We start from the raw sequence: 26,992 nt of genomic DNA, 5'->3' as shown, positions 1-26,992 counted from the left end.
GAGAAAGAAAAAACAAGTGTGTGATCATCCTTGGTTTTTCTAAAGAGTTTCTGAGCAAGAATGAAGTGTAGAAGTTTCACATCCTCTCACCGTGCAAGAGTGATTGTGAAAGAGATACTGATCTCGGCTGTTTTATCCTGGGGACGACGCGCCATTGAAGAACTGCTTGCACAATCTTGGGAAGAGACGTGAAACGTCTTAAAGAAAGCGACCTAGTCCGCGACTCAGCCATAACAATGTTTTGTTTGTTTTTTGTTTGATTATTTTGCAGGCATACTTCGACAATTGTTCCAACAGTTTTATCTTGATAAATTGTGTAGTATTTTGAACTGAAGTACTTCGATAATAATATGACATGAGTTTGATTGTTTAGATTTTGATTGTTCGGAAGAGATGGCGTTGGAGACTTTCTTGTTTACCTCTGAATCTGTTAACGAGGGATACCCTGACAAGCTGTGCGAACAGATATCCGATGAAGTTCTCGATGCCTGCCTTGAACAAGACCCTGACAGTAAGGTAGCCTGCGAAACTTGCACCAAAACCAACATGGTCATGGTTTTTGGAAAGATTACAACAAAAGATGATATCAACTATGAGAACATTGTTCAGGATACTTTTCGTAATATTGGATTTGTATCTAATGACGTCGGTCTTGATGTTGATAAATGTAAGGTTCTGGTTAACATTGAACAACAGAGTCCTGATATTGCTCAGGGTGTCCATGGTCATTTAACCAAACGCCCTGAGGATATTGGTGTTGGTGATCAAGGTCACATGTTCGGGTATATGCTACTGATGAGACCCCAGAGTTGATGCCCCTTAGCCACGTTCTTGCAACTAAGCTTGGAGCTCGTTTAACTGATGTTCGCAAAAATAGTACTTGTGCTTGGTTGAGACCTGACGGTAAGACCCAAGTCACCGTCGAATCCAAAACGACAAGGGTGCCATGGTTCATGTATGTACACCTTTCATCATCCACCACGTGTACAGAAAGAGACACGTGGAAGACATGCAAAAAAGGATATCAAAACATGATAGCAAGCATCTCATCAGAAGATGCCACCGGTCAGCAGATCCAACGGTCAGAGACCGAGGATCACAGAAGTATGATGGCTCAGAAGAGCACCAGATAATACCCCTTGGGTGTTAATGCACCCAATCCCGAGGAAGATCCCAGATCAACGGCCAAGAGGAAGTTTGGCTGACACAGATGTGACCATACAAAGAGACACTTGCCTGACACGAGCAGACATTCATCTACCCGCATTAAATACCAAAGATATATACACGTGTCGATCAGCTCGTGGAAGAGGCGAGGATAAGCCTTCGTGTTCAAGCTCAGGCCGCAGCATATGCCGAAGACCCCTGCGTAATGGGCACAAAGCACAAGAAGATAAGATATAACGGCACCTCATAAGTAGGACCCACGTTCCAACCCTATAAATACCCCTCTCCACTAAGAGAGAAGAGGTTGACCAGTTTTTAGCAATTAGAGAAGAACATAAGAGAGAGAAATAGGAAGAGTAAGTATGATTCCCCTTCCCCCATTTCCCCTTAACATCGTTGTTCACTTAAATTCATTTGAATACCTTTGTAATCCTTCAATAGATAGTGAAAACACCAACCCCGTGGATGTAGGCCTTAGTGCTGAACCACGTAAATCATCGTCTCATTTACATTTCAGCACTTTACATTCATCGTTTATACTTGATTCTCTGTTTATTCCTTCATACGAACATGATTTATGATAATACTCGACTAGACAATGACGAGCTCGAAGTATTTGAGTCGATGAATCGATATAATCATCCCCTTTATGTTTACGACGCACAATTCTAGAATCAGAACGTGTGCAAATATTGTTTGTGAACACGCAGATGGCTTCGTGATTTGTGTGTTCACAATTTGGCGCTAGAAACAGGGACTTTGTCCCGGTAAAAGATTTATTTTATCCTGTGATTTCACCTTAAACGCGCATTATGGTTGTATCCTATTCTGGGTTCAGCGTGCTTTCAAAACCTTTTTTATTCTAGGTTCATGGTCTTCATTTTCACAAACACCATTTCAAAACAGACAAATCCACGGCTATCTATTACAGATTTGCACGTGAGGCGTTTTTCTTTTAAAACTAAGACTTAATAATCCAGATTCGTGAGTTCTCGCTACGTATCTGCATTTTCAAGAGTTTTCCTTTTCAAAAGTAGTCTGAAAACAAGGTCCATGATTGTTTATTAGAGGACTTGTATTGCGAAAACTAGACCGACGGAGTCTTTATGTTTCTCTTTTATTAAGGCCCTTGGGCAGCTCATTTCCTTTTATTCCACAAATTCTATGGATACGAATGGCACTAACCCGATCCTCGTGGATATCTTTGGTTCTCTTTATTTATTCCCCTATGCAGAAAAAGGACTAAAAATGGAAAAGATACTAAGGGCAGGAAAAACCAAAGCATCATCAAAGGAGACACAGAGGATTACCCCGGTCATGACCCGAAGCAAGCAGAAAGGAGACAAAGCTAAAACAGCTACTCAAAGGCAGGATGCTACGGAAATCACCTCACCTATGAACGCTAACTCCATTGCAGCCGCGGCTCTCAAAGCAGCAGCCACAAAAAACAACGCAACTGTTGCGGCCCTCCAGGATACAAAAGCTAACAAGACTTGGTTTCAAACCAAATCCATCAACAAAGAGAAGGGGTGGCAGAATATATGACACATCATCCCGTACACCCACCAGTCTTCGGAATGACGTCAACCAACGATCAGAATCAAACCATACCAGTGGTTTCAGTACCGAGGGTGGAAGCTCAACCTAGGGGATCAAACGTGGAGATACCAACAATTGAAGTTGATCCTCTACCACCCTTAATACACACAGTAGACGAAGGGGGAACTATGGCCGTAGGAGTACAAGACGGAACTCCCAATCAGGGATCAAACCAATCCCACCGACTGATGGTAGAGCTCGAAGAATTGAAAAAGAGCCATCAGGTCTACGCAGATGCCGTAGCTTTTTTGGCCAAGGAGAACCAAGACTTTAAAGATAGGATTGCCCAAAGCACGAAGACTAGCCAACAACAGGACGAAGCAAATTCTAAGGCATCAGAGCCTAATCGAGACCGAAGAATCATCCAAGTAAACGCCGCTAGGAGAAGCAGTATTTCCGATCCAGAATATACCGCCAAAGACTCAGACTATTATGACAGTGAAGTTCGAACAAAGAAACGCTCAGCTGAGCATGAGAACGTGGGACATTACCGCGCAATGGAAGAGATGCGTGAAGAAATGATGGCTGAGATCAGGCAGTTAAAAGACAGACAAGGCGGAGGAATGCTTGAAGAGGTGATGAAAGAAGCTAACTCCACGCCCCTAACTCATCGCCTGGCAAATACCCCCATTCCATTAAAGTGCCCTGTCCCAACTTTTGAATGCTATGACGGATCCACTGATCCCGCGACACATATCCGGTATTATAATCATATCTTAGGCCGATGGAGTCAAAACGACGCCGTCCTCTGTAGGTATTTCCCATAAAGTCTGAAGGGATCGGCTTTGTCTTGGTTTGACAACCTGCCACCTGATTCCATCAACTCCTACGATCAACTCGCAGAGAAATTCTTGAAAACCTACATGTACAACAAAGTTGTCAACACCGGAATGGATAAACTTTTTTCTCTGGCAATTAGTTACAAGGAGAACACGAGGTAATACACCAACAGATGGCACAAGATCTGCCAAGCCATAGGGAGTGTGGATCCCGTGGTAAGCATCAACTGCTATAAGTGGGGATTAGACCGAATGAGTCCACAATTTGTTGAGATCCACGGAAGCGTACCTAAGACAGAAGGAGATCTTCGAATAATTATTGAGAAATATGCTCGTCTTGAAGAAATCCAGCGTGAGAACCCGAGGGCGCAAACGCAGAGGTTTCACCGTACCAATTCCGTAGAACAAACCAGCGGGGCCAAAAGAAGTAGCTCAGTGGAACGACCACACGAAGATAGGAAGGAACGAAGAGATGAACGACGAAAAGACGATCGATAATTCGAAGATCAGGTTTACACGAAGCTCAGTGCTAGCTACGCTCGGATCTTACGAGAGATCAAAGGAAGGGAAAATTTGGAGTGGCCGTGGTCTAAGGGAAAACAGCCCCCAAGGACCGAGAAGTCTTAAGATTATTGTGAGTATCATTACTTCAATGGGCACCAGACCGAGAAATGCAAAAACCTCAAAATAATGATCCAAAAATTGATTGATGCTGGCGAACTCAAGCAATACATACGAAAGGAAGTCACCGAGGACATATCCAAACGAACCAAGCAAGTCCAACTTCCAGAGGGAAACCGCACAATCAACACCATCTCGTGTTCCGAAGCCGCAGGGCCCTCACTTACAGCACAGATAGGAAAGAGGCTACGAAAGCAATTCGAAGACCACTGCGAATTATATAAGATTGATGGCGTAGAGGTGGACGAGCACGAAGAGTGGATGAACGCACCTATCATCTTCGATATTTAAGATGTTGAAGAAGATATGGAAGACCATAACGATCCCTTGGTCCTCACATAACGTCAAAAAGATCCTCATCGACGGGGGAAGCTCAGTGAACGTTCTATTCTACGACGCCTTCAAACGGATGAAACTCCATGATGAACAGCTGATGACCTCTTATTACACCATCTACGGGTTCAACGGAGCGCCCACAAAGCCATTGGGAGACATCGTGTTGCAGGTGAACGCCGGGCCCATGAAAGTAGAAACACGATTCAGTGTGGTAGACGCCCCATCCCCCTATAACGCCATTATTGGACGAAAGTGGGTACATAAACTCAAGGGAGTGGCAACAACTTACTACCAATATCTCAGGTTCCCTACACCCGAGGGAGTGATGGAAATCAAGGGAGATCGGGTCTCTGCAAAAGAGTGCCAAGCCACTCAGGATCGTATTAACAACGAACAGGAAGAATAGCGAAAAACCCGAAGAATCAAAAATAAAGAAGCTGCGAAAGAAAAGGCCATAGACCTGTTCCTCAAGAAAACCGCAGGGAAGCACTTGACAAAAGATGATAATGTCCTTAACACAGAGGCAAGTACTTCAGTAGCCAACGAGGGACAGACACATACCAAATAGCAATTAACGAGCGTCCCAGTCCTAGGGGACCCGAAGCCGGTGTTCACACCAGTGGAGCCCGTAAAAGAAATCAACATAGGAACGGAAGAAAACCCGAAGATGGTAAAAGTAGGGACCATAATGGACGAAAAAAGAGAAGATTACTTGACCAAATTACTTAAAGAATACGCGGATGTATTCGCCTGGAAGTTAGGTGACATGCCGGGGATTGATCCAAAAATAATCCAACACGAGCTGCGCATCAAACCAGGCATGACACCTTTCAGGCAGAAAATAAGAAAAGTTGCACCAGAGTATCATAAGGCAGTAGAAAAAGAACTCCGGAAACTACTAGAAGCAGGCTTCATCAAGGAAGTCAAGTACCCTACATGGATCTCCAACATGGTCGTCGTTCCTAAGAAAAATGGAGGGGTTAGGATATGCATCGACTTTACTAACCTCAACAAGGCATGTCCAAAAGACAGATAACCCCTACCGAGCATAGATCAACTGGTTGAAGCAGTGCAAGGGTACAAGAGCTGTCATTCATGGAAGGATATTCTGGTTATAACCAAGTAGCCCTGGCAGAAGAAGATCAACTACACACAGCATTCTACACCCCTCATGGCCTTTATTGCTACACTAGAATGCCCTTTGGGCTTCGAAACGCAAGCGCAACTTACCAAAGAATGGTCGATGCTATCTTCAGGCCATGGATTCATAGTACCCTAGAAGTCTACGTTGATGACATGCTCGTCAAAAGTAGGCTGTGCAAATATCACCACCAGGACCTGAGAGATATTTTCGAAGTAATGAGGAAACATCACATGAAAGTAACTCCAGAAAAATGCACTTTCGGTGTCACCTCAGGGAAATTCCTCGGATATCTGGTAACAAAAAGGGGTATTGAGGTAGACCCCGCGAAGATTCAGGCCATAGTGGAAATGCCATCTCCGAAGAATTTAAAAGAAGTGCATAAGCTCAATGGGTCCTTAGCAGCCTTGGGAAGATTTATTGCCCGATCCTCGGACAAATGCAGACATTTTTTCAATATTCTCAAAAAAGGGAGTAAGTTTGAATGGACCGCAGAATGCGAAGAAGTCTTCCAAAGAATCAAGGAACACCTGGCTTCAATTCCAATCCTGCAGAAGCCTGACCCTAATGAGGTTCTGGCATTATAAATAGCAGCGACAGAAGACGCAGTTAGCGCAGTGTTGGTCAAAACCAATACAAAGATAGAACAACCTATCTATTATGTCTGCAAGACCCTCAATTCTGCGGAAAGGAATTGCACGAAGATAGAACAACTCATCCTGGCATTAATATGGGCTACTCAAAAGCTGAGAACCTATTTCCTAACTCACTTCATCCGCGTCCCATGCAAAGCACCACTGGAAGCAGTCCTCAAAAGCGCGGGAAAAGTAGGTAGAATAGCCAAGTGGAACACTCACCTGGACTAATTCAACATCATTCATGAAATTCAACATTCCAAAAAATCCCAAGTTTTGGAGGATTTCTTAGCAGACCTCCACCTGGACAACGATGAAGAGATTAGGGGAGTACCAGAAGTCGACGAGGAAAGCAAGGATCCAGTTGATGTCCTCGAACCCGCGAGTCAAAAACAATGGGAAGTCTTCGTTGATGGTTCCAAAAATAAGGAAGGGGCAGGAATAGGCATTGTCATCACCACCCCAACTGGAGAAAGGATCGTACAGGCACTCAGGTTAGAATTCAAAGAGCATACTAACAACATCGTCGAATACGAGGCAGTCGTACATGCCCCCCGCTTAATAATAGAGATGGGGGTAACTGATGTAAGACTGACAAGTGATTCGAAGCTTGTCATACGGCAAATAGGGCTCGAATATAATGTGTACGACGACACCCTCTCAGCTTACATGGCCTTGGTCCAAACATTGGCATCACAAATTCCGAACATCAAGTTCCGGCACTTATGCAGAAGGGATCTCAGGAACGCGGATGCCCTAGCATATATATCATCCATGCTGAAGGACAAGAGTATCGAAGCTATCAAAATAACAAGAGTATACGAGCCTTCGATTTCATCACAATTTTCCTTCGCTACAAATCAAGATACAGTGGAAGAAAATATCGAAGATCAGGTGGGAGAAGACATCCATAACGATTTTGACGAAGAAGATATCATGTCAAGAGCAAATCAAGACGAAGATTTCAACAACGAAGATGATTGGAGAATAATGATCCATGCGTTTCTCAAGGATGGAACCTTACCCGCGGATCACAAACAAACCAGGAAAATACTCTCCAAAGTAGGAAGATATGATCTCCGGGATGGGATCCTGTACAAGAAATCTTTCCTCGGAACGTTACTACGTTGCTTATCCAGGAAAGAGGGGCATCGAATTCTAAACGACATCCATTATGGTGGCGCAGGGAATCATAGCGGCATGAGATCACTAGCCGACAAAGCAAAAATGCAAGGATATTACTGGCCCACAATGATACAAGATGCTGCAAGAATGTCCCGATGATGTGAAGAATGTCAGCGTTTCGCCAGAAAGATACACGCACCAGCAACAATGTTGAATTATGTGGATAGTCCGTGGCCATTTGCAAAATGGGGCATAGATATCGTTTGGCCTTTCATCGAAGGATCAAAGAAAAGACGATTTTTGATAGTATCCACGGACTACTTCAGTAAATGGGTGGAAGCCAAATCCTTAGCCAGGATCAGAGACGTGGACGTGTTTACTTTCATATTCCAAAACATTATTTGCAGGTTCGGCATACCAGCGGAAATCGTGTCCGATAATGGTAAACAATTACAGGGGAAAAACATAGACATGCTCTTCGACACTTTCAAAATAAGGAAAAACAAGTCCACCCCCATATACCCTCAAAGCAACGGACAAGCGGAAGCTACTAACAAGACCCTCGCCCTTATCCTCAAAAAGCAATTAGACGAACACAAGGGGCAATGGTGTGAACAGCTACACAATGTATTATGGGCATACAGGACAACACGAAGATCTGCCACTGGGGAGTCCCCATTTCTCCTCACTTATGGTGCTGAAGCAGTCATCCTAACAGAGATCCTCATGCCAACCACAAAGACCGAAGCATGGGAGAAAAATATCACAACAGACATGATATTAGAGAGACTGGACGACCTGAAAGAAAGGAGGGAAGCAGCATTGCAAAAGATGGAAAATTATCAACGGAGACTAGCGAGAGAGTACAAAAAAAAGGTTAAGTTTCGAAATTTTGTAGAAGGGCAGTATGTGCTAAGAACAATCCCGCAGTATCAACGAGAGAAGAAATGGGGAAAGTTAGCACCTACATGGGAAAGACCTTTTATAATACACGACATTGCGGGAAACGGTTCCTACCATCTTCGCAATCTGAAACGCGAGGTCCTCCGGCACCCTTGGAATGCTAAATGGCTCAAACCGTACTACCCATAGGAACAACGCGGCTTTGCATATGCGTGAAGAATACCAGAAGAAGAAGGCAGCGTAACCGCTTTACATGTTTCTATCTCTGGACGAGGAGTAGCAGGCCTCAACCTATCAATCAAACAAACTTTTTGAGAAATCTTCAAGCAAACGAAATGGTTAAAAGGCCCGCTAGGTGAACGCATGTACATTACATAATAAATTAACAATATTGGGGAAAGTAGTTAATCTACAATCTCTCAGGGCTCCCATATCAGTGTCTATGAATGTAAGACCAGGGGGAAGTGATGAGTGCCAAATATTGTATATATTTATCCCTTTTTGTTGGCATTTTAACTCATCTTTTGTGCATTAATTCTACATTTTATCCCATATTCTGTATTTTCATTGTTTTCAAGAATAAATATTTTTATTAATTAATTTTGCATTTTTAGGTAATAAATAAAGTTCGGATGAGTCGCGGAGCGAAAAGAGCAGAAAAGTAGTGAAAAGCCGGGAGAAATTACGCAAGGAAGCCGCGAAGAATGGTGCGCACAACCTCATTTTCTACACACAAAAGCGCCTCCGTTCTCAGCCATCAGATCATTTCTCAGAAGCATCCGACGGTCGCTCCTTCATAGAGCATCAAAATCTGAAGTCTCTGCCGAGCACCACAGCGCTGAAATTCCAAGCCTTCAGATTAGATGGTAGTTGAATCCAACGGTCGCTCCCTTGCTGTTCATCAAAGTTTGATATCTCCGCTTCACAGTACAGCACCTAACTCCATCTGGTGCCGTTAACTTCGTTGTACCTCAGAATCCGACGGTCGCTTCACACATCCTTCCATCTATCCGTTCGATTCCACTCAGATTTAATGATCCAACATCTAAGCTTCGCAAATATCGAACTTGAGGTCTCCGCCTCACACCATAGCAACACATACCCTATTCCCAGCCAAACAACCCCTAATCCTAATCCCATCGAGCTCTTCCTTCTCATCTTCCCAAAACCAGTTTCTCTCTTCCAGAACCACCATCGCCTGCAACTCCCTGCCACCACCAGACCTCGAGCTTCCTTCACCACCACCAGTTCCATCACTGCCACCACCATCTCCAACACCCGACAACACCCTAGCCTAGTTATTTTCTTCATCTCACAACCTCTGAAACCCTAGGTTTTGGGGTGAGTAAAATAACTAGAAATTAGGGGACAATAGGAGCAGGAAGAGCATCAGAGGGTCATCAAGAAGCATGGGTCGAGCAAATTTTGGGAGTTTGGAAGCTAAATTTTGGGTAATAAGTTAAACCCTAATTGTACTGTGTATTGAATATTTTTGGGGAAAATGGGTGTAAACCCTAATTTGATAATTTGGGTATAAAAGGGAAGTGATGTGAGATGTAAAAAAACTGTTCTTGGACTAGCCAAGTTTCCACCCAATTTGGGTTAGGTTAATTCCAATGTTAAATTGCACTGTTAGTTTTTAATGTGTGATGCTCCTGTTAACTTTCATTGCTCCTGTTAGTTGCATTTTCACTCTTAATTGCATTTGTTGTCATGTTAGTTTGCCATGTTATGTTAGTTTGCCATGTTACTCACTGTTACTCACTGTTATGCTCAATGTTAGTTTTCCATGTTACTCACTGTTACTCACTGTTATGCTGTTTGTCATGTTCTAAACTATCATGCTAGGGACTTGATAAATCACTAATATCTTATTGTGTAGTACATTGATTATATTGCTTTAGAAGGCTAAACAGGTTTAGGAAAAACTTGAACTTAGTTCATCATCACCTCACTTTCACAATGTATGCCAAGTATACTTTGTAGTTAGGTTCATGAGCTGTTGATAAGCTGCAACTCAAGCTGAATTCATAATCCCTTGACTAGTTGTGCTGTAGAAAGACAATTAGTGCTTTGGAAAGAATACCATAGTTGTGTTTAACTTTCTATAGGAGAATACATAGTAAAAGTTAGAGTGAATTCAACCCCTAGTTCCCATCCATAATCTACTTCATTCTCATCCACAATTCCATCTTCAACTGTTTAGCTTTGTTTTGTATTGCTTTTGCCTTGATTGTTTCTTCCATGCCCTGCAACTCTGTTGCTTTTCTGCATTTTCTTCACTGCTTGAGCAGCTGCAGCTGCTGCTGCAGCTCTGTTGCTACTGCACTGCTGTGCATTTTCTATTGCTGCATTGCCACTTCTTCTGTTGCTGCTGCCACTTCTTCTGTTGTGCTGCTACTGGTGCCTGCTGCTCTGCCAAGTTGCTGCTGCCAATCCACTTCTGTGGCTCTTGCACTGCTGCTGCTTGCTTTGCTCTCCAAGGCTCACTTCACTCCTGAGCCCAAGTCCACTTCAGTGAAACCAAAGGCTAAAGGCCCAACCAACTGAGCCCAAAGCAAAGCTCACTTCCAAAAGCCCAGAGCACAATTTGAGCTCAACTGTAAGACCAAAACCAAAGCCCAGTTCATTAAGGCCCCAAGTCAAATTCATTGTTAAGGCCCAGCCCAATTCATAAGTGAACAACTGAGCACAAGACTCAGTTCACTGTAAGGCCAAAGCCTAGTAAACTGTTAATCCCAATTCATAGTTGAACTGTTGAGCCCAAAGCTCAAATCAGTTCACTGAAACCAAAGCCCATATTCCACATTTCTGAGCCCAAGCTCAGTTCAATCCATTTCAAAATCATTCAAAGACCAACTGAGCCCAAGCTCAGTTCATTTTATTGTGAACAAACCCATTAATACTCAAAGCCCAATTTAAGCCAAAAGGCTTCTAAGCCCAAAGCAAATCTAGGAACCCAAATAGCTAAAACACTTCCGAAACACACCCGATCTCTGTGGATCGACCCGTACTTGCACGAGCTACAACCGACGACCGTGCACTTGCGGTATTACTGTAGGCCCGTTTTTCATCGCATCATTTTTATACAACATCTCCGGACCTGCCAGGAAGGCACCCAGCAAAAAGAGATACCCAACCAATTTTAAGTTAACAATATTGGGGAAAGTAGTTAATCTAATATTTCTCAGGGCTCCCCTATCAGTGTCTATGAGTGTAAGACCAGGGGGAAGGCACCCAGCAGAAAGAGATACCCAACCAATTTTAAGACAGCGGGTCGACGGAATGGGTGCATGTAAATATTTCAAATAAGCATTCCATATCCTAGAACGCTGCATCGGCCCCCACCGTTTGGGAATCCTCTGGCCCAGGATTCACCAGCGGGGTGACAGGTCTCAAGACGATCACGAAGGTATTTACCTTCGGTGTCGCACCCAAACACAACTTTTTACAAAGCAAGTTATTTCTAGTTTTACACTTCACAATACTTAAAATAAAGATGAATTGATAATATAGGTATGCCAAAAGGATGATCCATTTTATAAAGAGTTGATTACAAGATTCAGCAAATAAGATAAAGCAGTAAACACATCAAAAAATGATCCGAAATTATATAATCAACAAGGATCAACTTTCTATGACTAATAAAAAAAATCTACTTGGGAGATACAGCTCCATCAACAGGGTTGTCTCTGCGAGATGAAGGTACGCTACCACCTGAAGAAGGCCCAGAAGAACCAGGAAAGGGCGCGGGAAGAGGACGACGCGGATAGTTCTTGACAAGACCATGTTCGACTTTAAGATCAAGTTCAATCTTATATAGGACTTTGTTGGTCTCTTCAACCAACTGACATCGAGCTTTATAAGTGATAACAGCGGTCCGCTGGTTGGCCTGAGACAACAATGCAGATAGGCGTTCCGCCTCTTTGGAGGCAATCTCCGCTGATTCCTCACGAGATGCGGCCAACCCTTTGAAATAGTTGGCTTGTCCTTCCTGCTGCACTAAGGCAGACTGAGTTTTTTTAAGATCATCATTCGCTGCGTGAAGCTGTCCCTCGAGTGTTGAAAACAAGAAATACCAAGGGGTTAAAACGAAGAAATAACATAATCACACTCGATAAAACGAGGTTATACCTTCGACATTAGCCGAAGCCTCTTCATACTCATTAACAACTGCGTCCCGAGCTTCATCAAGAAAGTCATATTCGTCGGATAGTTTCTTATAATTTTTTTGAAGGTTAGTAAGAGCAAATTGACTTGCGTCTAAGTCTACCTGCTTCATTGAATCCAATTGGCTAAGATGGTTGACTTCGTCACTTATCTCCCCCATCCTTTTATGGAGTCGATACACATTCATTTCAAGATCTCTTTCAGATTCCACTTGGAGAGCAACATCAGCTCGAGACGCTGCTAGGGCTTTACTAAGAGCACCAACCTCAGCCCTAGCATTATCTCTTTCCTCGGAAAGACGCAGCATACTATCCCTAACCCCGGGGCCTAAGAAAGAACGATCCTGTTCTAACTCTCCTTCCAAAAAGCGCACTCTAGCCTTTAAGTCCGAAGCATGTCCTCGAGCATCACGCAGGTTGTCACGCGTCCATAGCAGCGTGCCATTAAACAGACAACGGTCATGATTGTACTTATTTTGCATATCAACCATCAGTGTTCTCTTTTCACGCCACTCATCTGCTAAGACGTTGTGCTCATCAACACGAGCATTCCACTTTACGGCTTCGGTTTTCAACTTACCCACCAACTCTGCAATGCGGGATTTCTGTCGTTCCCTTTCTTTCCGAAGCCATATGAGCTCGGGGACTCCACCCACTGAAGATAGGGTGGGGAGACTGAGACAGAACACCAAAGTACAAATAGGGAATCACGAGGAGAAAAACACCAATAAAAAATACGAACCTGTGAGGGACGATACATTTCTGCGAGCTTGCTACAATTCGTTGCGGACTATAGCAAGTTCCGAACGAAGACTCTCCTCGGCATTACCCAGCCGGTCTTTTTCCTTCAGGCGACCCTTCAGTTCACTTATTTCCACCTCGGCCGCAGATAGTTCTTCTTCTCTATGACGAAGCTTAGCCTCCAACTTTAAAGACTTTGCTTTAAAGAATTGGTATAGAACATGGTTACAATGTTCGCTTCTCATCACCTATGTCACAAACGAAAAACATTATTATACCCAAGGGATCGAATATCGCGAAGAATACAATGTTCGTACATCATGAGGGAATCAGTACAAGGATTTACCTCTAAGACACGCTGCTGGGGAAAACCGTATTGGTACCCATCAGCTATGGCCATCATATCAGCAACAGAGGAGGGAGGGTCAACCACTAGGTTAGCTTATGAAGTTCTCAGATTCTTCTCCCTCATCTCAGCAACGCGAACTTCAGAAGACACTTGCATCATCTGACGAGTATAAACGTCAGAATTCTTCTCACCGGGGACCACTGGGGCAGGGTTGGAAACGAACATCAGATTTTTCTTCTTAAGCCAAGCCAAAATGACATCTTCGCCTTCAGGCATTAGCGAGTAAGAGAAATCCTCTGAAGGAGATTCAACCGCAGACTTCCCTTTGGATGCTCTCCCCTCACTCGCGCAAGTCTCGACATCACCAGCCTCAATATGACCACCGACGATTTCAGCTTGCTGACCGGTGGAATCTTCTTTACCAGTATCCCCAAGCACATCCCAATCATCATTTGGGGAAAGCAATGAGAAGTATTCGGCAAGACCCATGGCGACATTCACATCAAAGGATTCCCCCGCAGAATATGTCCTACCGAAAGAAAATTCAGGGGAAATAACGGGCAGAGTACCCACACCAACAATATTATCGCCAACAGGGGCAGATCCACCCCTGCCAGTACCACCAACCGTAATATTACCCTCAGACTCACCATCACCACCCGCGGAAATTCCTTCTTCACCATCACCACCCGCGACAATTTCTTCTTCACCATTACCACCTTCGTCATCAGGGTGAGAAGTGTCGGTACGCTCTTCTTCATCAGACATTTCTTCATCCTCAGCATACCCTTTGTTTACAGGACTCGTAACCTCCTCATAAACCTCAGCCTCACCGGCAACCACAGTAGAAGATTGTTTGGGTCCAAGTTTCTTCTTCTTCGACACCTGCAAATCAGTACACATCCCCACAAAGGCTCACTTTTTTCCCTCACTTCAAAAATGAAAATTATTTCAAGCAAAGAAAAAGGGGCAAATAGAATAGAGAATATAAGAAGAAACTATACCTTGGCAGCAGCATCACTCTTCGTTGGATGGGTAGCACCAGAACCCTCCTCCTCATCTCCATCAATGACATCAAGAGCGTAAAGAAAATTCATGCCCGCGAAATTCGGACGCCAAGGACAGAAATCTCCATAACGTGCAGGAGGAGTTTCACGAGGCTTGCTGTTTTCAGAAGGACGCCAACCGCGCGGACCCGGGATCCAACCATAAGCCCAAGGACCAACTACCTCAATAACAGTAGCATGCCATTCATAATCATGGTCACGCTTAATCCTTTCACGAGCAGGAAAGAGTTTCTGTTTAGCAGATCCCTCAGTACCAGGAACATACTTCAGCTTGGCATCACTCACCTCACTCAAAAGACGAATTTCACCACGGGGAGCAGCAATGTTATGAAGACTAACAATCCACGGCTTACGGTTTCTACTGTTGACATAATCCCTAAAAGAACTGTTAAAATTATGAGGAGTGTACCACTCTCTCTCAACAGGATTTGGAACATAGCAGGTCATCATAGTCTCTCCATTGCTTCGCAGGTAACATTCCTTCAGTGAACGAAGATAATTCCCAGATAGTTGTGACACATAACAATTATGAGTGTTCGTGGAAGAGCCTTCGCGACTAGCCAACACGTCATAATAAAAGGAGTCACCCGACTTATATAGGGGCAATATGAGACCGCCTCGAAGGCTCCAACCGTAGTCAACAGATGAAACTCATCAAACTGTTACTTAGCAAGGAGCTCGTAAGTGATATCATCGTCAGGGGCATAGAAGCGAACCTCAAAAGCTTGAAGTTCATGTTTTTCCTTGAACATCTCAAGATCAATATGCTTGAAAGTGACTTTCTTCTTACCAACTGAAATGCTGCGTATCACGGGGACAGTTTCTTCTTCGACCTCGGAATCAGAAGTAGGACTCATTTCCGAAGCTTTCCTTTTAGAAGGAAGATTTTTAGACGGATCATCTTTCGACATAGAACCCTTGGAGTACTTCCCTTTGAAAAAAACCGCGGGAGGAGGCGGAAAAGATTTCTGCGGAGGCACTGAAGGAGGAGCCATTGAACGAAGGGGCGGAACATCCACTGTTTCAGTACGAGGAGGAGAAGCCCGCTTACTCCTAGAGTCATCACGAGGACGAGAAGGGGTGCGGTTAACAGCATACCTAGATCCAGAAGGACCCTTCAACACATCCCCTTTCTTAGTAGGAACAACCTTCGCGCCGGAGGAAGATGAAACCCTATGACCCCGAGGATCCGATTGCGAAGACTTGTAAGGACCTTCCCCAAGTGGAGATCTGTCAGAATCTTGACGCGGAGGGGATCTTGGCGGACTAGACGGCGAGGTTTGGTAAGGAACCCGCGGACGATCAGACATATCTATATGGAAACACAAACAATTTAGAGAAGAATATGAGGAGATCACTAAAGATCAAAAAACCCATAATTGATGGTCCATCCGGATAAACATTAAAAACCCTAAAAACTAAAAATAACCAGAAATACTCCATCCAACTCCAGGGATAATACTTAGATACAAACTCACAGAATTTGTAACAACAGGGGCAAGCATATATGCTTCGACATGTGTGTTCTTCATCACAAAGCCAACAATACAGCAGCAGGAAACAAACGGGGAGATACATAGATAATTCAATGATGATCATCTAGTGAAAAACCCCATACCTGTGTAGAAGAGGACAACAAGCACCAACCACAGTCGAAGAAAGGAAGATCAGAGATATCAAAAGAGACAGTTGTCTGCGATACAGGGGCAACAACATTCGAAAGAGAAAGAGACAGAAAATTGAATGCTGTTATCTTCATCAAAAGAATAACGACATTCTCTTTCCTATTTATGAAGCTAGAGAAGACGATAACTGTTCCTCGTACCAAGGAGCAGTTATGGGGAAAGTTAATGCAAAGTGGGAAACGTGTAGAACGACCTTTTTTCTTCTAAATTGAAAAATACGCCCAAGTCAGAAGAAGAGGGGCAAATTGTATGTACACCTTTCATCATCCACCACGTGTACAGAAAGAGACACGTGGAAGACATGCAAAACAAGATATCAAAACATGATAGCAAGCATCTCATCAGAAGATGCCACCGGTCAGCAGATCCGACGGTCAGAGACCGAGGATCACATAAGTATGATGGCTCAGAAGAGCACCGGATAATACCCCTTGGGTGTTAATGCACGCAATCCCGAGGAAGATCCAAGATCAACGGCCGAGAGGAAGTTTGGCTGACACAGATGTGACCAGACAAAGAGACACTTGCCTGACACGAGCAGACATTCATCTACCCGCATTAAATACCAAAGAGATATACACGTGTCGATCAACTCGTGGAAGAGGTGAGGATAACCCTTCGTGTTCAAGCTCAGGCCGCAACATATGCCGAAGACCCCTGCGTAATGGGCACAAAACACAAGAAGATAAGATATAACGGCACCTCAGAAGTAGGACCCACGTTCCAACCCTATAAATACCCCTCTTTACTAAGAGAGAAGAGGTCGACCAGTTTTTAACAATTAGAGAAGAACATAGGAGAGAGAAATAGGAAGAGTAAGTATGATTCCCCTTCCCCCATTTACCCTTAACATCGTTGTTCACTTAAAGTCATTTGACTACCTTTGTAATCCTTCAATACATAGTGAAAACACCAACCCCGTGGATGTAGGCCTTAGTGCTGAACCACGTAAATCATCGTCTCATTTACATTTCAGCACTTTACATTCATCGTTTATACTTGATTCTCTGTTTATTCCTTCATACGAACATGATTTATGATAATACTCGACTAGACAATGACGAGCTCGAAGGATTTGAGTCGATGAATCGATAGTCATCCCCTTTACATTTACGACGCACAATTCTAAAATTAGAACGTGTGCAAATATTGTTTGTGAACAAGCAGATGGCTTCGTGATTTGTGTGTTCACAGTTCACATCCATGTCCACACCCTTTTGATTTCCACGCAACACGATGAAACCATCACAAATGACGAAATTGCTGCTGATCTTAAGGAGCACGTCATCAATCCAGTCATTCCCGAGAAGTACCTAGATGATAGAACTATTTTCCACTTGAACCCATCAGGTCGTTTTGTTATTGGTGGCCCACATGGTGATGCTGGTCTTACTGGACGCAAGATCATTATTGACACGTATGGCGGTTGGGGAGATCACGGTGGTGGTGCCTTCTCCGGTAAAGATCCCACCAAGGTAGACAGAAGTGGGGCGTACATTGTAAGACAGGCAGCAAAGACCATTGTCGCTAGTGGTTTAGATAGACGATGCATTGTCCAAGTTTCATATGTTGGAACAATATTTATTAATTATTGTTTTAAGGTTTTTAACTAAATTAAATTAATATATTGTTTTATTTGTGAATGAAAAACTTATTAGTCCCACATTGTGGAGTTTCCACTTTTTGGTTGTTTTAAGAGATTATATAAGCTTTTTAGTCCCACATCGCGGAATTCCTCTTCTTAAATTGTTTTATTTCATTATACAAAGAAATTCACTATTTTTGTAAAATCTATGGGAAAGGGGTTGCTCTATATTTTAGAGGGACCCCTATGGGAAAATATTTTACAGCGTTTCCTAAGCGTTCGCGATTTTCCTTAACGGTTTTTTCGGAGTTGCCAAGCTCAAGTTGAGCATCTACTACATATGATAGTAGTAGGTGTAGTATGGTGTTTTATCCTGGAGATATCCGTCCTGTGAGGGCTATAACATCACTCTTGAGTGTAGCTGGGCGCTAATGTCTTAAGGGCAGCGTGTTGAACACGTGACTCACTCTGTTTTTCCAAAGTTTTTCCTTGTTGCTATTGTGGAGATATGGGAAGCTCGTTCGCTTCGTCAATTGATCACTTCCATTGTAAAGGAGATAAGCACTAACTTTTGCTTATTCGATTTTTTCTTTGTTTTTGATTATTGCACCCAACAATCTTAAGACATTAGTATTTGTAATAATCGAAAACGATTGATTGGTTTGTGAATCATGGATTTTAATTGTGGAGTGAAAAACAAAAACGAATTTTTGGTCAGCTGTAGAGTTTCAATTTTATCTTTTAATCTAGAAGGAATTTCGATGAACCCTTTTGACCTAATGTAGTAGACATCCTTGGTAGTTACCCATATAAAATTCGGAATTTTTGGAGTTGTAACAGTAGTTTTTTGATATTTTACAAAACAAAGAAACGCTCCTGAAAAATTCTGACGAGCAGAAATTTGTTGTTAACTAAAGTAGTTTTTATGGGGTAACCATGAGTTTTTTTTTGATATGGTGATTCAAACGAAGTTTGTAGATCTAGATGTTATCTTCAAAAACTCATACTTTATTTTCCGATTCGGAACTAAGGTTTGTGAGATGTGGTGTATTCGGTGATTGAGAAATTTCCATGTCTGTTGTCAAAGTATAAACGGAGATTATGACATGAAGTTTGAAAGGGACATGGATACTAGGAGCCTGTGGATGAACACAAGTCTTCCAAATCTGACAAAGGCGAGAACATCAAACAACTCTAATCGTAGTCTTGAGAAGAAAGGTATGTTTCGTAAAACCGAATCCGGCATTACTTTAATTAAGGGTGATTTTTATGTTTGTAAAATTCCTGGCCACGCGGCAGAAAATTGTAGATAACATAAAAACCTTAATAAATAGAAAGTTAATGCTAATTTAGTTGAAACAAACTAGAACGAGTTTATTGGCATGATGTCGAAAGTTATTTTAATAACCAATGTGAGAGACCAGTAGGTGGACTCTGGAGCCACCAAGAATGTTTATTGAAACAGAGACCTGTCACCTCCTATTATAGGATAGGGGATGTCGAGAAACTCTTATTGAGTAACTCATATGCAATAGAGGTTGCATAAAAGGAAAGGTCGGGCAGAAGCTCATATCTGTAATATTCTCACATTGAATGAAGTTTCCATGTTCCGAGCATATGCGAAAATCTTGTATCTTGTTCAGTTGTAGATGGAAAAAGATTTAAGATCTTAATTGAATCTGGAAAACTTGTTGTAACTAGGCAGTGATTTTTTAAGCATGAGTTATAGGACTTTGGGTCTATATAAGCTTAACGGAAAAACTGATGAGTGAACATAATTGATTCTTGTGCTTTCTTTGTGTGATTGATTGTTTTACGTGGTAGACTTGGAACTGTAAACTTATAAGTCAATGCTTAACTGGCTAGCATAGGCTGCGTACCCAAATTTAGTTTGGATTTTGAACACAAAAGTGAAATTTGTGAAGAATCAAAATATGCTATAAAACCTTTTAGCAAAAATGTTCATAGTAATTCTAAGCCTTTAGAATTAATTCAGTTAGGCCTAGTTGACATGAGTTCAACCCAAAACCACTATGGTAAAAGATGGTTTATAACTTCCGTAAATGATTGTACGAGGTAATATCTAGTATACTTGCTTAGGGATAAGGATGACGCCTTTGAAGCCTTAAGATGTATAAACTTGAAGTTGGAAATCAATTAGAAGCCTTGAACATAAAAACTATATCCTTAAGGAGATGATAATTTCCATGTTGATTAGTTCAGGTTACCTACGGCCTTGTGGGGGGAGGAAATCCTCTTAACTAGTATATCCTGAATAAAGTACCCTTTTAAGCATCAGATGAAACTCCATATGATTTATGGAAAGGTAGATGACCTTCTTATGAATGCGTCGAAGTGTGGGGGTGTTTGACTAAGATTGTAATTCCTCTTCCTAAAAGAACTAGTTTGAAACCAAAAATGTTGATTGTGTTTTCATATAGGGTATGCTGAGTATACTTCTACAAATAGATTTTTGGTTGTGTGTTCTGATTTTTCTGACTTTGGTGTGAATATTATTACGGAATCTAGGGATGCTGAGTTCTTTGAACATGTTTATTCTAAACATGTACCTCATTAGAGATGTGTTGTTGATCCCCTAGATTTATTTTCAAATAGTCAGAATTTATTTTAAAGGAAGAAGTTGATGTTGAGCCTAAGAGAAGTAAAATAATTAGACTTGAGACTTCTTATGAAACCGACTTCATAACATGCGTAGCTTAATCTGAGCCCCAGACTTGTAAACAAGCCTTGATATTTACTGAAACCCCATTCTGGTAAGAAGCTTTATTTAGTAAAATGGACTCAGTCCGTCAGAACCAGTCTTGGGAGCTTGCTAGTTTACCTCCATGGAGTAATACCATGGGATGCAAATGAGTCTTTAAGAGGAAATGATAGGTAGATGGAACTGTGGAAAAATATTAAGCTAAGTTGGTAGATGAAGGATATAAACTAAAATAAGGTGTAGATTTCCTTGATTCTAATTCACCTGTGATGAGAATTACTTCCGGTGAGATGCTAATTGTTATTGCTGCCATAAAGATCTTAGAGATACATCAGATGGATGTTAAGGCAGCTTTTCTAAACCCGTGAATTAGATAAAGAAATTTACATAGATCAACCTGAAGACTTTGTAGTGAAATATTGTGAATACAAAGTTTATAAGTTGAACAAATATTTGTATTTTTTTCAAATAAGAACGTAAACAGTGACATGATAATTTGATCATGTGCTAATGAGTAGTGGATTTAAGGTAATGAATCTGACAAGTATATTTGCAAGTAACTTGTTAAGGATGCCTGTGTGATTGTATGCTTGTATGTTGATGATATGCTTATACTTGATACAAACTTAGATGTAATTAATTCCACTAAAACATACGCTGAATGAGAACGTTGACTTGAAAGACTTAGGCCTTGTTGATGTAATTATAAGAATGAGGATTAGAAGATAATCTAACATTTATAGTCTTAGTCGTTCTCATTATGTTGAATTTGTGCTTAAGAGATACAATCAATCTGATTGTAAGCCTGCTTGTACCCCGTATGATTCTTCTTGTAGACTCAAGAAAAATAAGGGTAATGAAGTATCTTAACTTGAATACTCAAGAGTTATAGGATGTCTGGTGAATTTAATGAACTGTAAGAGTCCAGACATTGCCTATATTGTGAGTAAGTTAAGTAGATATAATTGTAGTCCAGAGCAAGAGAATTCAGATGCACTGAGTAGAGTATTATGGTACCTAAAATACTCTTTTGATTTATGAAAGGTATTTTGTTGTCCTTGGGACTTTATGATGCAAAATGGATAGTTGACTCAGAGGAGTCTAAGTCTATGAGTGGATATGGTTTCAGTCTAGCATGAGGGTTTGTTTTTGGAAGATTTCCAAACAAACATATCGCTCAATTCATTATGGAATCTGAGAGTATTACATTAGATAAAGCACGAGAGGGGGCCGAGCGCCTAAGATGCTTTTTAGAAGACATTCCTCTCGGGCATAGGCCCGTGCTAGCTATATCTATACATTGTGTTAGCCAAGCTATAATAATTAAATCTAAGAAATAATTAATCTCAATCGATGTTATTTCCATTAATTGGATAAAGTCCAAGGAGGATATCGCGCAACCTTTGACGAAAGGTTTGTACAAAGAGATAGTTAAAAATGCATCGACGGGGTTGGGGCTTAAGATCATATATTAAACTTGCCATGAAGGATACTCAACCTTGCTGACTGGAGATTCCATGATCAAGGTTTCGAATGAGACAACTAATTTGTGGTGGGTAAAGGTAAACACTATCAGAGATTTTCATTCTCTGTCCCTTCTCCTATGGTGTAGACGTGATAGTGTGACTGCATGTGGAGGATGACTTTTTAATAAGTCTTAATGAGTTCTATAGTTTCAATTTAAGATTGAAGTGGGGTGTAGCAGTAACACTCTTTATGGAAACTCACCTATCTGAATGAGGAAGTGGGTCGCTTCCTATGAGAATATGAGCTGATTCTTTAGAGCATTCTGAGAAACAGGACACGTCCAGGGCCAAAACGGACAAAACGTCACGAGCTTGGAAGCAACCTTGGAGATATCATCCGTGGTTGTTATCGCGAATTACATACGCTAGAAGTTCAAGACATAATTCACTGTCTCTAGCAAGTAATTCCGGTAATATCCCACTAAGCAAAGGTTCAAGACCTCATGGACACCTCTGCATAAAATGGTATTTCCTGCGTTTTTTATATGATTTTTTCTTTTGATGGTTTTGGTATTACTGGAACTTAGTACCTAAGGGTCACTAAGGGTTCACTGGTTCATTCTTTTTCACTTTCTTGAAAGGAACCTTTAGTCTCACTTGTGAGGAGCTAAAGATGAAAGCTCTCTATACTATATGATTTTTGCAATCCATAGTATGACCCTGGGGTCAACACATTTTTGTGTAAAGGAGAGGACATTGAAATGACTAGTATGATTTCAACACACAGAGGGTACATATGTCTGTTCGATCAGGACGGATCGTGGAGATTGGATGTTGACTTACCAAGATTTATCTGTGTTTTTCATGTTTTATTGAGGTTTTCATTCATGTGGGGGATTGTTGGAACAATATTTATTAATTATTGTTTTAAGTTTTTTAACTAAATAAAATTAATATATCGTTTTGTTTGTGAATGAAAAACTTATTAGTCCCACATTGTGGAGTTTCCACTTTTTCAGTTGTTTTAAGAGACTATATAAGCTTTTTAGTCCCACTTCGGGGAATTCCTCTTCATAAATTATTTTATTCCATTATATAAAGAAATTCACTACTTTTGTAAAATCTATGGGAAAGGGGTTGCTCTATATTTTAGAGGGACCTCTATGGGAAAATATTTTACAGCGTTTCCTAAGCGTTCGCGATTTTCCTTAACGGTTTTTTCGGAGTTGCCAAGCTCAAGTTGAGCATCTACTACATATGATAGTAGTAGGTGTAGTATGGTGTTTTATCGTGGAGATATCCGTCCTGTGAGGGCTATAACATCACTCTTGAGTGTAGCTGGGCGCTAATGTCTTAAGGGCAGCGTGTTGAACACGTGACTCACTCTGTTTTTCCAAAGTTTTGCCTTGTTGCTATTGTGGAGATATGGGAAGATCGTCCGTTTCGTCAATCGATCACTTCCATTGTAAAGGAGATAAGTATCACTAACTTTTTCTTATTCGATTTTTTCTTTGTTTTTGATTATTGCACCCAACATCATATGTTATTGGTGTTTCAGAGCTTTTGTCCGTTTTTGTTGATTCTTATGGAACAGGAATGATATCAGACAAGGATATTATACAGATTGTGAAGGAAAGTTTTGATTTCCGACCAGGAATGATCTCAATCAACCTTGATCTTAAGAGGGCAGGAAACATCAGGTTATTGAAGACTGCAGCTTACGGTCACTTTGGTAGGGATGACCCTGACTTCACATGGGAAGTGGTGAAGCCACTCAAGAAGGCTTAAGTTAAAGTTTGTTTGCAGAGGTCCGCCTTTATCTTTCTCCGGTGGTTGTTTACTAATAGAAATCTATGTTTTGTTTGTCTAACTTCAAGTTAGATCACGAGTGTTTGTTTCTTTCTTGTATGCTTTCTGGGATTCGTCTCCTTTCAAATAATGTTAATGGAATTTTTTGAATTTATGATTTCAAGTGAAAGAAGAAAATTTCCGTCTCCTTTCGGCATCATTCTAAAAGTATATTTATTTTATTTTTCTGTGCGGCAACTACAAAAACAATTTGGTTTGACTTCAAAGCCATAAAACAGTAATGATTAAATCAAAAGCTAACCACAGATTCTCAAAGACTGCAACAAAACCACAAAGGAAATTGAAAAACTGGATGTTTCTAAGCCAGAAATAATGTGCCAGTGCTCTCCCGAACTGCTGAAATTTGGGTTCGTATGGAATCTGGCCGTCAAGCCCAGGGGTTGTTTATCCTCAAACTTGTCTAAGATTTGTAAGATTCACAATTCCCTCTGATAAAATTCCTGATAAATTCTCACTAGGAAATCCTCTGCAACAAAATAAAACCCATCAAAAACCATATCCCAGGTTTCACATTCTATAGAGATTTCAAAAAACCTAGAGAGAAAAAGTGAGAGACTTTACAGTCCAATGGCAAGATTTTCATAAGGGTAGTACACCTTAGAAGTTCTAGACGTGATGACAGTTCTTTTTGTCCTATATTTAAAGGTGCAACACAGACTACAATCAAATGTACCCATGCTCCCTCACAAACTATGTGACCTTCTCTCTAATTCGCACAAGCTGTAAAGCTGCATGGAAATGACAATCGATGAAAATGAATAAAAAGTTGGAGTATAGTCTTTGTATCAAAGAAACAAAAGAGCCTAACCTACAACGGTGACCCAACTCATATTGTTGGTAGGATGGTCAAGGACTAGATTAGGAAATCTAGTTGGTTTGGGAAACCAATTACTAGTGTCCTAAATATAGCAACTTAAGAGGTTTGTATCTTAGAGTTAAGTTAGGAAACCCTATATTTTTAGGAAATTAATCCTTATTAAGGAATGTGTCCAGACCTATTGATATGTATAAATAGCCATAGAGATAACTAGAGAAAACACACTAGAACTAAGTAAAAAGTTCTCTTCTTCTCTGCTTAGGCTTTGTATATTTCCACCTATACGGTGATATATAAAATTGTTTATTCCTTCCCGAGGATTCAACCTCGTTAAATACTTTTTCTCCTTGTGTGTGTGATTGTGTTCTTGGTAATATTGAGATACCTTGTAGTAGTGCAAACCTAACGCTTCTGCATACTTTGGTGCAACAATTGTTATCAGAGCAATCCAATTGTCCCAACAATTGATATCGGAGAAAGGACACGCTATTGGATACGGGTACTCAGATTGAAATTGAAGTGAAGGTATTTTTTTCTGAAGATTGCTTGAGGTAATACTAATCTCAAAGGTTTTGCTTTTATCTATATTTGGTTGTTTAAGAACAATGGTTGATGGGGATAAACCAGTTGATCTGAAAGATCTTTTAGGAGAACGTTCGGAGTCCACAAGTAAAGATAAAGAAACAAAAGAAGAAATACTTCATTCACATAGATCACAACTCAAGGTAGAAAAGTTTACAGGACCAATAACTTTGGTTTATGGAGAACGAACATAATGGATGCTCTTGTTTATCTTGACCTAGAAGAAGCTCTATAAGATCATCCAGCTGAGATGTCTGATAAGCAGTGGAACAAGATGAATAAATTATGTCTTGCTTCGATACGAGGGTGTTTAGCAACTGCAGTAAGAGTTAATTATCAACACGAGACTTCAGCTAAGGATCTCTGGGAATAACTAGAGAAAGAATACGTTGTGAATAACATGGCCAATAGGATACATATTAAAAGTAATTTGTATCGCTATAACATGAAGAAAGGTGCAACCCTAACTGAGCACCTAGATTTATATAATAAGCTTCTTGCTGAGTTGGTTAACTACGATGAGAAGATCAACGACGAGGAACAAGCTTTGTGTCTGATAAATTCTCTTCCTGAAAAGTATGACCCCGTGATTAAAGCATTAATGCACAGAAATGATAAGATAATATACTCTGAGGTCACTACAACATTTCGTAGTGAGGAGTTCAGGAATATGGACCGTGAAGACCTTGGAAGTGAAGATAATAATGATGTGCTTCTTGCAAGAGGTCGTTCAACAGACCGGAGAAAGAAGACTGGTGGTTATGGTAAAGGTATAGGGCGTTCTAAGAGTAGAACACGTCTGCGTAAAGATGAGTGTGCTTGGTGCCATGATTTAGGTCATTGGGCTAAGGATTGTACCAAGTGTAAGTCAAGATAAGGAGATAATAATAACGAGGTGAACATTGCTAAAGGTAATGAAGAATCAGATGATGCTTTTGATTTCTCGCTGACTGTGACACCATCAACTTATGTTATTACAGATGGTACATGGGTATTTGATATTGGAGAAACGTATCATATATGTCCATATCGGGACTCAAGTTTTTGAGAGCTTGATGGATAAGTACGTACGGGAAACAATCATACCTGCAGGGTGATTGGAATTGGTAATGTTCGTATCAAGATGCATGATAGTATGTTCGTATCAATCAGAAGAATCTGATTTCACTCAGAACTTTGAAAGCTAAGGGCTATAAGATAGTCGTTGAAAATGATGTTCTAAAGGTAATCTCTGTACCATTGGTAATCATGAAGGGAACACGTCATCAAAACTTGTATTACTTGAATGAGAGTACAACAACAGGGGATGTGTCTATTTCTAAACACATCGAGAGTGCAGATACCGCGAAGAGACGAAGCTATGGCACATGAGACTTGCACATCCAAGTGCGTTGCATATGTTTATTCAATAAGACTTGTTGAAAGGTGTTATTGCCTGCAAGTTAGCGTTTTTGGAACATTGTGTTAAGGGCAATAAAACAAGAACAATCTTTGGCACATCTATCCACAATACTAGTGGAGTTCTTGACTATGTTTACTCAGATGTTTGGGGTCCTTCCAAGAATGCATCATTG

At 41.2% G+C, this 26,992-nt stretch overlaps 1 pseudogene; it reads left to right on the top strand.

The window, feature by feature from the left end:
• Positions 1 to 393: 393 nt before the first annotated feature.
• LOC113358895 lies at positions 394 to 23,938 on the top strand (annotated as a pseudogene).
• The last annotated feature ends 3,054 nt before the right edge of the window (positions 23,939 to 26,992 follow it).

This window comes from Papaver somniferum, chromosome 3 (genome assembly GCF_003573695.1).
Source record: "Papaver somniferum cultivar HN1 chromosome 3, ASM357369v1, whole genome shotgun sequence".
NCBI lineage: Eukaryota > Viridiplantae > Streptophyta > Magnoliopsida > Ranunculales > Papaveraceae > Papaver > Papaver somniferum.
Note: the sequence above shows the minus strand (reverse complement) of the source record. Positions and strands in the feature narration are given on the sequence as shown.